General features: G+C 36.8%; 1 protein-coding gene across 1 annotated transcript in view; it reads right to left on the reverse strand.

Moving 5' to 3' along the window:
• Positions 1–4,272, reverse strand: part of LOC117695963 (ubiquitin carboxyl-terminal hydrolase 9Y) — a 152,662-nt gene extending 148,390 nt beyond the window's left edge. The window contains exon 1 of the mRNA XM_076706136.1: positions 4,135–4,272. The gene's annotated coding sequence lies outside the window, so the exon portion shown is untranslated. The remainder of the gene's footprint in view (positions 1–4,134) is intronic.
• Positions 4,273–11,500: the final 7,228 nt, after the last annotated feature.

Raw genomic sequence — 11,500 nt, forward strand, 5'->3', positions numbered from 1 at the left:
CATCCCAAAAGCCAAACACTGGAAACCAAGCCAAGTAAAAAGGAATGATACGACATTTTTCTAAAATAGTAACTAACAATTCAACTGGAGGAAGCTACAAGCACAAAAATAAATCCAGAAACAATAGAAATTGAAAAGTCAAAGAAAAAGACATCAGTTGGGAATATATGTGAAATACTTAACATTAAAGGTAATAGAAATCATGCAGTATTTGAGTTTATTTTTCTCCACAAATATACAATTTGGATTTGTCTTTATAAACAGAAGCACAGAAAGCAAAAACAATGTAATGTGCATGTAAATGCTAAGCAAAATGTGATCATAACCTAGAATCTAGCTGTTGAGTAAATTATAGAACCATCTAAACTTTCAACCTTATTAATAATCATAAAAGGAAACTAAGAATAAGTTACTTTTTAGCATTAAGCATCATTGAGGTGAAGGCCAAACCTGAGTTTTTCTTTGAAGTAAAAATTGCCAAGTTAAGAAATGATGTTATTCTATAAAAGTACTAAATAAAAACAGGGAAGGAAAAAAAACCTGAAGGATGCATATATATCTATCCATATTATCTCTAGAGTACCAATTATATCTTATAAATTCTTTTGTTTTCTACTATATGTAATCATTCTAATAACCTTATAGAAGAAATTTAAAACAACCCCATTATCTTATTAACAGTTTTATTGCTTAAAAACTGGAATTTTAAAGTTTTCATGAAATTGGATGTGGGGCAGAACTTTTTAAAAACAGAGAAACTTATCTTATTTCTTAAAATTCATCATCAATGAATGCCTCGTTCCCTTTTCATTATTTATATTATGTACAAACTGCAGTAATTCAGAGTGATTTGTAATGGCTTTGAAAATGATTTCTTTTATGACTATATGCAAAGGTCACTGTACAAATTTACTCAGGGAAGACAGAGCATCATTTATAACTAACGGTTTAACTCTTTTCAAGACAGATCCATTTTGCTGTTTTGAAAATAAAATCCCAAATGTTCAATTTATCAAATGACGACTCAGGAGCCAGATACTGAGGTGAAAACCTGCTAGCTCAGAGAGGTAGAAAGAGCACCCTGCTGACTTTCCTACTTCACTGATGTCCCAGAAGGAGAAGTTCCTTCTCCTCCATACTGTCTTACCCTTCAACTCAAAGGCCCTTATCTCTCTTTCCTTGGTTTTCTTAGTTCACTCCCTGTCAACTGGTTGCTTGCTCTGTCTCTTGACCAATTTTTGACTTTATTTAGATCATTTACAGAAAGCTCCTGGGTTAAAGGTATGTGCTAGGGCTGAGCCACACCACAACAATCAGTTTACAATACACAGAAAGCTCTTAAATAGAATGTGTATGTTAAGGTTGAGCCATACCACAACAAATTGTGTCCAGTTCACATTCTTGGGGTTCACAATGCGATCTAATATCCTACAACTGTATTTTGTCTATTTAAACTACAAATTACCTATAGAAATACATATAGAACCTATGAAAAAATGAACAAAAATATATAGAATAAAAGCAAATAAGATAAAAAATAAGATAAGAAAGAAATATACAATGGCAGAGAAAATACAAGAAAAATAAATAAATAAATAAATAAAATCAAAGAAAAATAGTAACAGTAAAAATACTATCAAACAATAAGTAATAGAAATGTAAATGAATTAAAATATCTAGTCAAAATACAAATAATCTGAATGGATTTAAAAATATGATCAAATAAGATGTTACTCTTTCACAGATATAAATAATATGAAAATAAAAGGATGGGGAGGAATAAAAGACTAATGGAGGGGGCAAAAATCAAGTATGTTCTTTTTCTTTTGAAATAAATGCATGAAGGCTGAAAAGGCATATTCAGGCAGAGGAAGAAATTAATCTAACCAGCTTTTAATTTTTCCAATAATTTATTTTTCAAAAATTTTATTTTTCTCATTACATCCCAATCACAGCCTCCCTTCTCTCCAAGTCCCACCTTACAAATTCCTCCATTACCCTTCCCTTTCTCCTTAGAAGAGGATGCCCCTTGTGTACCAATTCTCCTTTGTTCATCAAGCCCCAGCAGGACTAAGTACATCCTCTCTCACTAAACTGTTGAATCATTTCCCTACCCCTTAATTAGGTCCATTTATTTGTTTAATTTATAAACTATATATTTTTTAAAGTTTCACTTACCCTTTCTTTTTTAAAATGTATTTTTATTTTTTTAATTCATTTTACATTCTGTTCACTTCCTTCCTCCCAATTACCCCTCCCACAATCTTTCCCCCATTTCCTGCTTTTCCTCTGAGAGTTTGGGGCCCCTCTGGGTATCCCTTCACTCTGGCACATCAAGGCTCTGTGAGGCTAGGTGCATCCTCTCCAACCTAGGCCAGACAAGACTAGCTTCTAAATTTTTAAAAATTTACTAGTTTCTTATATATTACATCCCACCTCAGTTTCAATTCCCTTTGCCCCTCCCAACCCATCCACTCTTCTCCTAAGAAAAGAGCAGGCCTCCAGGAATATTAACCAAATGGCATATCAAGTTCCAACAAAACTAGGCACTTCTTGTTTTGGATGAGGCAACCTAGTAGGAGAAAAAGGTTCCCCAAAGTAGGCAAAAGTGTCAGGGACAGCCCCCTTTCACTGTTAGGAGTCCTACAAAACACCCTGCTTCACAACCATAACAAATCTGCAGAGGGGCTAGGACCCTTATAGGCTCCCTAAAAGTGAGTTCAGTTTCCGTGAGATCCTCTGAACCCAGAGTCCATGTTAGTTGATTCTGTGTAGCCAACTTATTTTTAAACTGGAAACAAACAAACAAAAAAAAAAACCATTCTGAACTCACCCATGAAACACTAAGGACAAATTCATTATTCACAAACTGGAAAAATAAGGTTAAAAGTAATAAAGTGTTAAAAGTGAAACCATATTGTTGAACTTCAATTATGAATGTAGATTCTTTCATACTTACAGGTGCCAAACATAAGTTAAGTACATACCAAGGAAAAAGTAACTTATGGTTAGTTTAGTTTTTCAAGGTTAGGTTTGAGATTAATCACTACTAGTTAACATTTTTTTTTATCATATTACCTTAGTAGTGATGAACCTCATGAAAGATAATAAAACTTTAATCAAAATAATTGTAAATTTATTTTTAAAAGTGAGAACACCAAAAAAATGTAATAAAAACACCTCAAATTCTTTTTTAAGTGAAGGTAGACAAATATTCCTTGGATTTACAATTTGAAAAACTTAGAGGCAATGTCATTGAAAACTACACCACAAACATCTAACAATGAATTAAAAAGCTGAAGAAAAAATTTAAACTGTAGGTAAAAATGCAGTTAACATATTTCTGTAATAAAATCACTAATTTAAAACTTTTACTTTTAAAATATGATAAAATTTAGTTTTCACAAAAAACCATATAAATTTTATGCACCCTTTGAACTGTAAGGGCAATGGAAAAACACATTATGACATATCACCAGTCAGATTTATCACTAGTCAACTCAGACATGTTTTTGTAGGAATACTGAAAACCAGAAAAGTAGCAGACACAGGCCAGTTTATGAAGGACTCTTTCATTAAAATATGTTTCATGGAATGTTCAACCTCAGCAGTCTCTTGGAAGGATAAAAACATAGTTCATTTCTCAGGCAAGATGTCAGCGTACAAATAGGTGTACACAATGTCGCTTGGCCATTAGTAGTCATTAGCAAAATCTGTGGCCTAGCTCTACTGTAGATCACAGTTGTCAGTAAGACACCGGGTAGACAAAGAAACAAGATGTGAAGCTTAACATTAAGTTCCTTCCGGATTAAGTCATCAACACAAAACAGGAAAGGAAAACGAGAGGCAGCTATTTTGCCCCACCTTATGCAAACTATTCACAACAGTCTTTCTAAATCCTGAAACATGAGTATAAAATAAGGGCGATAGATACAAGCCACTGTTTCATTCTCCTATCCTGTCTGAACATTCACTGAGACCGCAACATTCACTGAGACTGAACATTTCTGAGACCGCAAGAGTGGCCGCATCAAAAATCTGTTTCCAACAAATTAACAACTGTAGCCAACGTATACCTATGCCACATAGGAGTCTTACTAGTCCTTCTTCTTTTTCAGAAAATGATCTGCTTACCGTTTTTCCCGTCTGTCTTGGGAGCCGGACGCTCTAACCGTAGTGTTCAGTCTGTAACTAACGGCCGTTTTCCCGGAGTCACCTCTGATTTCTCCGGCAGTTATGGCTTCACTTTTCTTTGATCCTCGTTCTGAGCCTTATGACACCCTTATGACACCACAAAGTGACCACTAATGTGAGGAAAGGGTGGCGCTCAGCAACGGCAATCAGGGAAAAAAGAAACTTAAAGTCCGTTCTCTTAAAAATAACATGGCGAACCAAACGATTCGACGCTAAGAAGTGAAAACTCCCAAGAGCCTTAGCGCTACGCAAAGGCTCAAGGGATTTTAACGTCTGCAAAGCCACGCCCCTTAGCCCTTTCTCAAAGAAAGGATTGTGTTGATCCTTTTAGCCCAGGGTTTCACTGTTTCCGGCACCAGTACCTCATGAATTTTCCGGTCAGAAACTAGTGAAAAGTAAATCTTAAGTTCCTATGCACCAATGAGGCAGCTCAGGGAAAAAAGATACTTCAATTAACTTTTTTTCTGTCTTTTTAAAATTCTATGTTTAACTATATATATGTCAGAGTACATAATCTGACTTAAACAATTTTGAATTTAAAAAGACACCTGTAAGAAGTGAGGCTTTGATTAAAAATTGTCTTGTCTGGTGCTACTGTTCAGAAGTTGGGCTTGCTTATGAGTGAAAAACGGGGACAGTAAAGAAACGTAAAGAGAAGCTTCGTGGATAAAAATGGACAAAAAAAGTTTATTCCGAACCACCAAAGCTGTTTTTGGAAAGTAGAGAGAAGCAATAGGTTATGAGTGGAAAGTAGAAAAATTCCTTCTTTTATATGGGAATGAATACTTGGCAGAAAGGCAGCCTGTGAGCTAGCTTGGGTTGGGGACTTGTGAAAAGGGTCTGAGGGAGCCTAGAAACCAACAATATTTTTGACATGACAATAATAATAATAGTCATACGTTAATGGAGAACTCTGTGTCCCCTTTTTGCCAGAGATAAAGAGAATAACTCTTTTGAACAACAAAGAAGTTTCTTCAAGCCTATGACTTGAATGATGGATTTGTCTAAGTGATAGAAAAAATGAAATTCTTAGAGGGGCCTAATAGCTTATAGCAACAAAATTGAGAGATGGCATTTGTTAGCATATTATTGAAAACAATATACTACAAAATGTATATGTACGTTATATATGGGTTAGTTGTTATATATACATATAATATAAAAATATATGTACACATATATGTGTATATAACATATGATGGAGATATATTAGGGCTTCTTTAGTGTAACAGAACCTAAAGAGTAAATTTCTATATATGTATGTATAATATATATTCCAATAAATTTAGAATATATACATACTTATTATTTTTTCATACTTATTATTTATTATTATATTTTTTTTATTAGATCTTTCATTTACACTTCAGATGCCATCCCCTTTCCCCATTCCCCCCCTTAAAAACCCCTATCCCATGCCTGTTAAAAGGAAACTTTTCTCTCAAAATACAATTAGAGCATAATTATGCCAATTTGTACCAGTGAGGTACAAGATAGTCCTAATACCCAGTCCATCCTTTTGTTGACTAACCAGCACCTCTGTCATCTATTCTAACTAAAACATTTAGTTCTGAACCTGGCTTTTGGATGAATGTCAGCTGACGACCATACACTCAGATCTTTTCTCTCAAGGTAAATAGCTATAAGTTTTCAACCCCATCAGATATCCAGAATGACTGAGTTGACTATAATTGTGGGAAGCACAAAGCATAGCTTCTAAAACTTAGCCAATTTATAGAGACCTCTGAACACCTGGACACTAGCTCTACTTCAAAACGTTGGAGCATCTGTTCTTCTGCCTTCTGGCCCAGGATCATCTGACAGACCTTAGTGCTGCAGAATTATTAAGGGCTGATTACTCTGTCTAGGCAGATATAATCAGTCGACTATTCTGCAAGTGTGTCCTTTTCTGGACAGTAATTTGTCTGTAGAAGGAAAGTGGCAATTCTTGCCTAGTGGCTGTCTCACCACAACTGGAGTAACTCCAAGGATGCTCAATTTCTTCTTAGAATTTAACATAGGAAGCTGTCTGGAGCAGACAGGTCTTTAATGAAAATGAACATTAATACTGAAATGTTTGTCATGTCAATTCTGTGGATTTCTGATGTTTTGAGAACCAGCTATCCATGTAAGGTAATCTGGACTGTTGCCTGTTAACTCCACTCAGCTATTTCTAAATAAAACATAGAGAACACCCTTATAATAAACTCCAAGCCATGAATTTGCTATAGTCCCTTAACTCACAGGCTGACCATCTCAAATCAGTTAAAAAAAAGTTGAAGAAGGACTGGGTCTAAGCTTTGTATTCCTAAGTGTGTTATACTGGTACAATGCCTATGAGAGTAACAATATTCATCTCACTCTTATATCACTAAGAAGCTCATGCCAATGAAAACCTTAAAATTTGTAAACAAAGTAAATTGGTGCCATTTAAGAATTTATATCTTCATCTTGATATTAATTATACAGATTTCTACTAATAGGTTATGGCTATGCAATAAACCCTAGGTAATCCTCTCTATTCCGACAAAACCACTACTTTTCCCTAGAGAGACAGCCCAACATTTACCACCTTAGTCCCCAAGCCCAGGGAATAGGGGCGCTGACTCATCATTAGCTTCTTCAAGCTGATTATGGGCGTTGAGATATTAGAAGAGGAGTGGGGGGGAGAGCAAATTGACAATCCTCTGATGCTCTGTCTTCGCTGCCTCCAGAAGGAATTCACGGACCTCAGAGGTTTGAGCAGGTCTGCCCAGCTTGCTTGTTGAGTAGATACACCAAGGCTGATCATTCTGCAATATACAATTCTCAAAACAAATTTTAGTATCAAGATAGTTTTTTTTTTTTTTTTTTAGAAGAGGGCTGAAATTTTATTAAGAATGTTGGTTCTAACCGCTTTTCTATTTTTCCCCTCTTTTATTGGATATAATATTTACATTTCAAATTTTATCCCCTTACCATATTTCCCCCACCACCCAGGAACCCCTTATCCCATCCCCCCTCCTCCTGCCTCTATGAAGGTGTTTACCCACCTACCACCAGCCTCCCTCAACACCCTCAGATCCCCCCCCTCAGTGCTCAGCCTTCAGGGTACTAATTATCTTGTCTCCCACCTATGACCAACAGGGCCATCCTCCCCTACATATACAGCTGGAGTCATGTGTCTCTCCCTATGTGCTCCTAGGCTGGTGGTTTAGACCCTGGGGAGCTCTGGCTGGTTGGTATTGTTGCTTTCCTCAGGGGGCCACCAGCCCTTATGGTTCACGGTTCCTTCAATTTACTCTCTAGCTCCTCCATTGGGAACTTTGATCAGATTAATGGATAGCTGTGGGTATCTGTCTCTGGGTATGTCCGACTCTGAGAGACCTCTAAGGAGACAGCCTTATCAGGCTGCTGTCAGCTTTCCCATCCTGACATCCCTATCAGCGTCTATTTTTGGTGACTGCCTATGGAATGAATACCCAGACGCAATGGTCTCCCTACAACCTCCCCTTCAGATTCTGACCCACACTTTGTCTCCATATTTGCTCCCTTGGTTATTTAGTTACTCCTCCTAAGAAAGACCTAGGCATCCTCACTTGTTCTTTCTTCTTCATGAGCTTCATGTCATCTGGTAGTTGAATCTTTGTTGTTTCAAATTTTTTGGGCTAATCTCCGCTTATCAGTGAGTAAATACCATGTGTGTTCTTTTGTGATTGGGTTACCTCACTCAGGATGATATTTTCTAGTTCCATCCATTTACCTAAGAATTTCTCAAATTCATTATTTTTAATAGCTGAGTAATATTCCATTGTGTAAATGTACCACATTTTTTGTATCCATTCCTCTGTTGAAGGGCATCTGGGTTCTTTCCAGCTTCTGGCTATTATAAATAGGGCTGCTATGAACATAGTGGAGCACATGTCTTTGTTATTTGTTGGGGCATTTTCTGGGTATATACCCAGAAGTGGTATAGCTAGGTCCTCAGGTAGTGCTATGTCCAATTTTCTGAGGAACCGCCAGACTGACTTCCAAAGTGGTTGTACCAGCTTGCAACCCCATCAACAATGCAGGAGTGTTCCTCTTTCTTCACATCCTCGCCAGCATCTACTATCACCTGAGTTTTTGATCTTAGCCATTCTGACTGGTGTGAGGTGGTATCTCAGTGTTGTTTTGATTTGCATTTCCCTGATGACTAAGGATGTTGAGCATTTCTTGAGGTGCTTCTGGGCCATTCGAGTTTCCTCAGTTGAGAATTCTTTGTTTAGCTCTGTACCCCATTTTTTAATGGGGTTATTTTGTTGTTTGGTGTCTAATTTCTTGAGTTCTTTGTATATATTCGATATTAGCCCCCTATTGGATGTAGGATTGATAATGATCTTTCCCCAATCTGTTGGTTGCCATTTTGTCATGTTGACAGTGTCCTTTGCCTTACAGAAGCTTTGCAATTTGATGAGGTCCCATTTGTCGACTCTTGATCTTAGAGCATAAGCCATTGGTGTTCTGTTCAGGAACTTTTCCCCTGTGCCTAGGTATTCCAAGGTCTTCCCCAACTTCTCTTCTAATATTTTCAGTGTACCTGGCTTTATGTGAAGGTCCTTTATCCACTTGGAGTTGAGCTTTGTGCAAGGGGATAAGAATGGATTAATTTGCATTCTTCTACATGTTGACCTCTAGTTGAGCCAGCACCACTTGTTGAAAATGCTGTCCTTTTTCCACTGGATGAATTTAGCTCCCTTGTCAAATATCAAGTGACCATAGGTATGCGGGTTCATTTCTGGGTCTTCAATTCTGTTCCATTGATCGTCCTTTCTGTCTCTGTACCAATACCAAGCAGTTTTTATCACTACTGCTCTGTAGTACAGTTTGAGGTCCGGAATGGTGATTCCCCCAGAGGTTCTTTTATTGTTGAGAATAGTTCTCGCTATCCTAGGTTTTTTGTTATTCCAAATGAATTTGTAAATTGCTCTTTCTATCTCTATGAAGAATTGACTTGGAATTTTGATGGGTATTGCATTGAATCTATAGATTGCTTTTGGCAGGATAGCCATTTTTACTAAATTAATCCTGCCAATCCAGGAGCATGGGAGATCTTTTTATCTTCTGAGATCTTCTTCAATTTCTTTCTTCAGAGACTTGAAGTTCTTGTCATACAGATCTTTCACTTGCTTTGTTAGATTCACTCCAAGATAATTTATTTTATTCGTGGCTATTGTGAAGGGTGTCATTTCCCTGATTTCTTTCTCTGCCTGTTTATCCTTTGAGTAGAGGAAGGCTACTGATTTGTTTGAGTTGATTTTATATCCAGCCACATTGCTAAAGTTGTTTATCAGGTTTAGGAGTTCTCTGGTGGAAGTTTTAGGTTCACTTAGGTATACTATCATACCATCTGCAAATAGTGAAATTTTGACTTCTTCCTTTCCTATCTGTATCCCTTTGACTTCCTTTTGTTGTCTAATTGCTCTAGCTAAGACTTCCAGTACTATATTGAATAGGTAAGGTGAGAGTGGGCAGCCTTGCCTAGTCCCTGATCTTAGTGGGATTGCTTCAAGTTTCTCTCCATTTAGTTTGATGTTGGCTACTGGCTTGCTGTATATTGCTTTTACTATGTTTAGATATGGGCCTTGTATTCCTGATCTTTCCAAGAGTTTTAACATGAAGGGATGCTGAATTTTGTCAAATGCTTTCTCAGCATCTAGTGATATGACCATGTGGTTTTTCTCTTTGAGTTTATTTATGTAGTGGATTATATTAATGGATTTCCGAATATTGAATCATCCCTGCATTCCTGGGATAAAGCCTACTTGATCTTGATGGATAATTGTTTTGATGTGTTATTGGATTCGGTTTGTGAGAATTTTATTGTGTATTTTTGCATCAATATTCATAAGAGAGATTGGTCTGTAGTTCTCTTTCTTTGTTGGGTCTTTCTGTGGTTTAGGTATGAGTGTAATGGTAGCTTCATAGAATGAATTGGGTAGTGTTCCTTCTGTTTCTATTCGATGGAATAGCTTGAAGAGGATTGGTATTAGGTCTTCCTTGAAGGTCTGAAAGAATTCTGCACTGAAACCATCTGGCCCCGGACATTTTTTGGTGGGAAGATTTTTAACGACTGTGTCTATTTCTTTAGGCGTTATGGGACTGTTTAGGTGGTTTATGTGCTCCTCGTTTAACTTTGGTACCTGGTATCTATCTAGAAAATTGTCCATTTCCTCCAGATTTTCCAATTTTGTTGAGTATAGGCCTTTGTAGTAGGATCTGATAATTTTTTTAATTTCCTCTGTTTCTGTTGTTATGTCTCCCTTTTCAGTTCTGATTTTATTAACTTGAATGCTGTCTCTGTGCCCTTTGGTTAGTCTGGCTAAGGGTTTGTCTATCTTGTTGATTTTCTCAAAGAACCAGCTCCTGGTTTTGTTGATATTTTGTATAGTTCTTTTTGTTTCGACTTGGTTGATTTCAGCCCTGAGTTTGACTATTTCCTGCCGTCTACTCCTCTTGGGTATACTAGCTTCTTTTTGTTCTAATGCTTTCAGGTTTACTGTCAAGTTGTTGATGTATGCTCTTTCCACTTTCTTTTTGTGAGCACTTAGAGCTATGATTTTTCCTCTTAGTACTGCTTTCAGTGAGTCCCACAAGTTTTGATATGATGTGTCCTCATTTTCATTTAAATCTAAAAAGTCTTTAATTTCTTTCTTAATTTCTTCCTTGACCAAGTTATCATTGAGTAGAGCATTGTTCAGTTGCCAAGTGTATGTCCGTTTTCTGATGTTTTTGTCCATGTCAAAGACAAGTCTTAATCCATGGTGGTCTGATAAGGTACTGGGGATTATTTCAATCTTTTTGTATCTGTTGAGGCCTGTTTTGTGACCAATTATATGGTCTATTTTGGAGAAGGTACCATGAGGTGCTGAGAAGAAGGTATATTCTTTTGTTTTAGGATGAAATGTTCTATAGATGTCAGTTAAGTCCAATTGGTTCATAACTTCTGTTAGTTTCATTGTGTCTCGATTTAGTTTCTGTTTCCATGATCTGTCCATAGCTGAGAGTGGGGTGTTGAAATCTCCCACTATTATTGTGTAGGGTGCAATGTATGCTTTAAGTTTTAGTAAAGTGTCTTTTATGTTTGTGGGTGCCCTTACATTTGGGACATAGATGTTGAGAATTGCAAGTTCCTCTTGGTACATTTTTCCTTTCATGAATATGAAGTGTCCTTCTTTATCTTTTTTGATTACTTCTGGGTGAAAACTGATTTTATTTGATATTAGAATCGGTACTCCAGCTTGTTTCTTGGGACCATTTGCTTGGCAGATTGTTTTCCAACCTTTTA

This window comes from Arvicanthis niloticus (genome assembly GCF_011762505.2).
Source record: "Arvicanthis niloticus isolate mArvNil1 chromosome Y unlocalized genomic scaffold, mArvNil1.pat.X SUPER_Y_unloc_1, whole genome shotgun sequence".
In the NCBI taxonomy this organism is placed as follows: Eukaryota; Metazoa; Chordata; class Mammalia; order Rodentia; family Muridae; genus Arvicanthis; species Arvicanthis niloticus.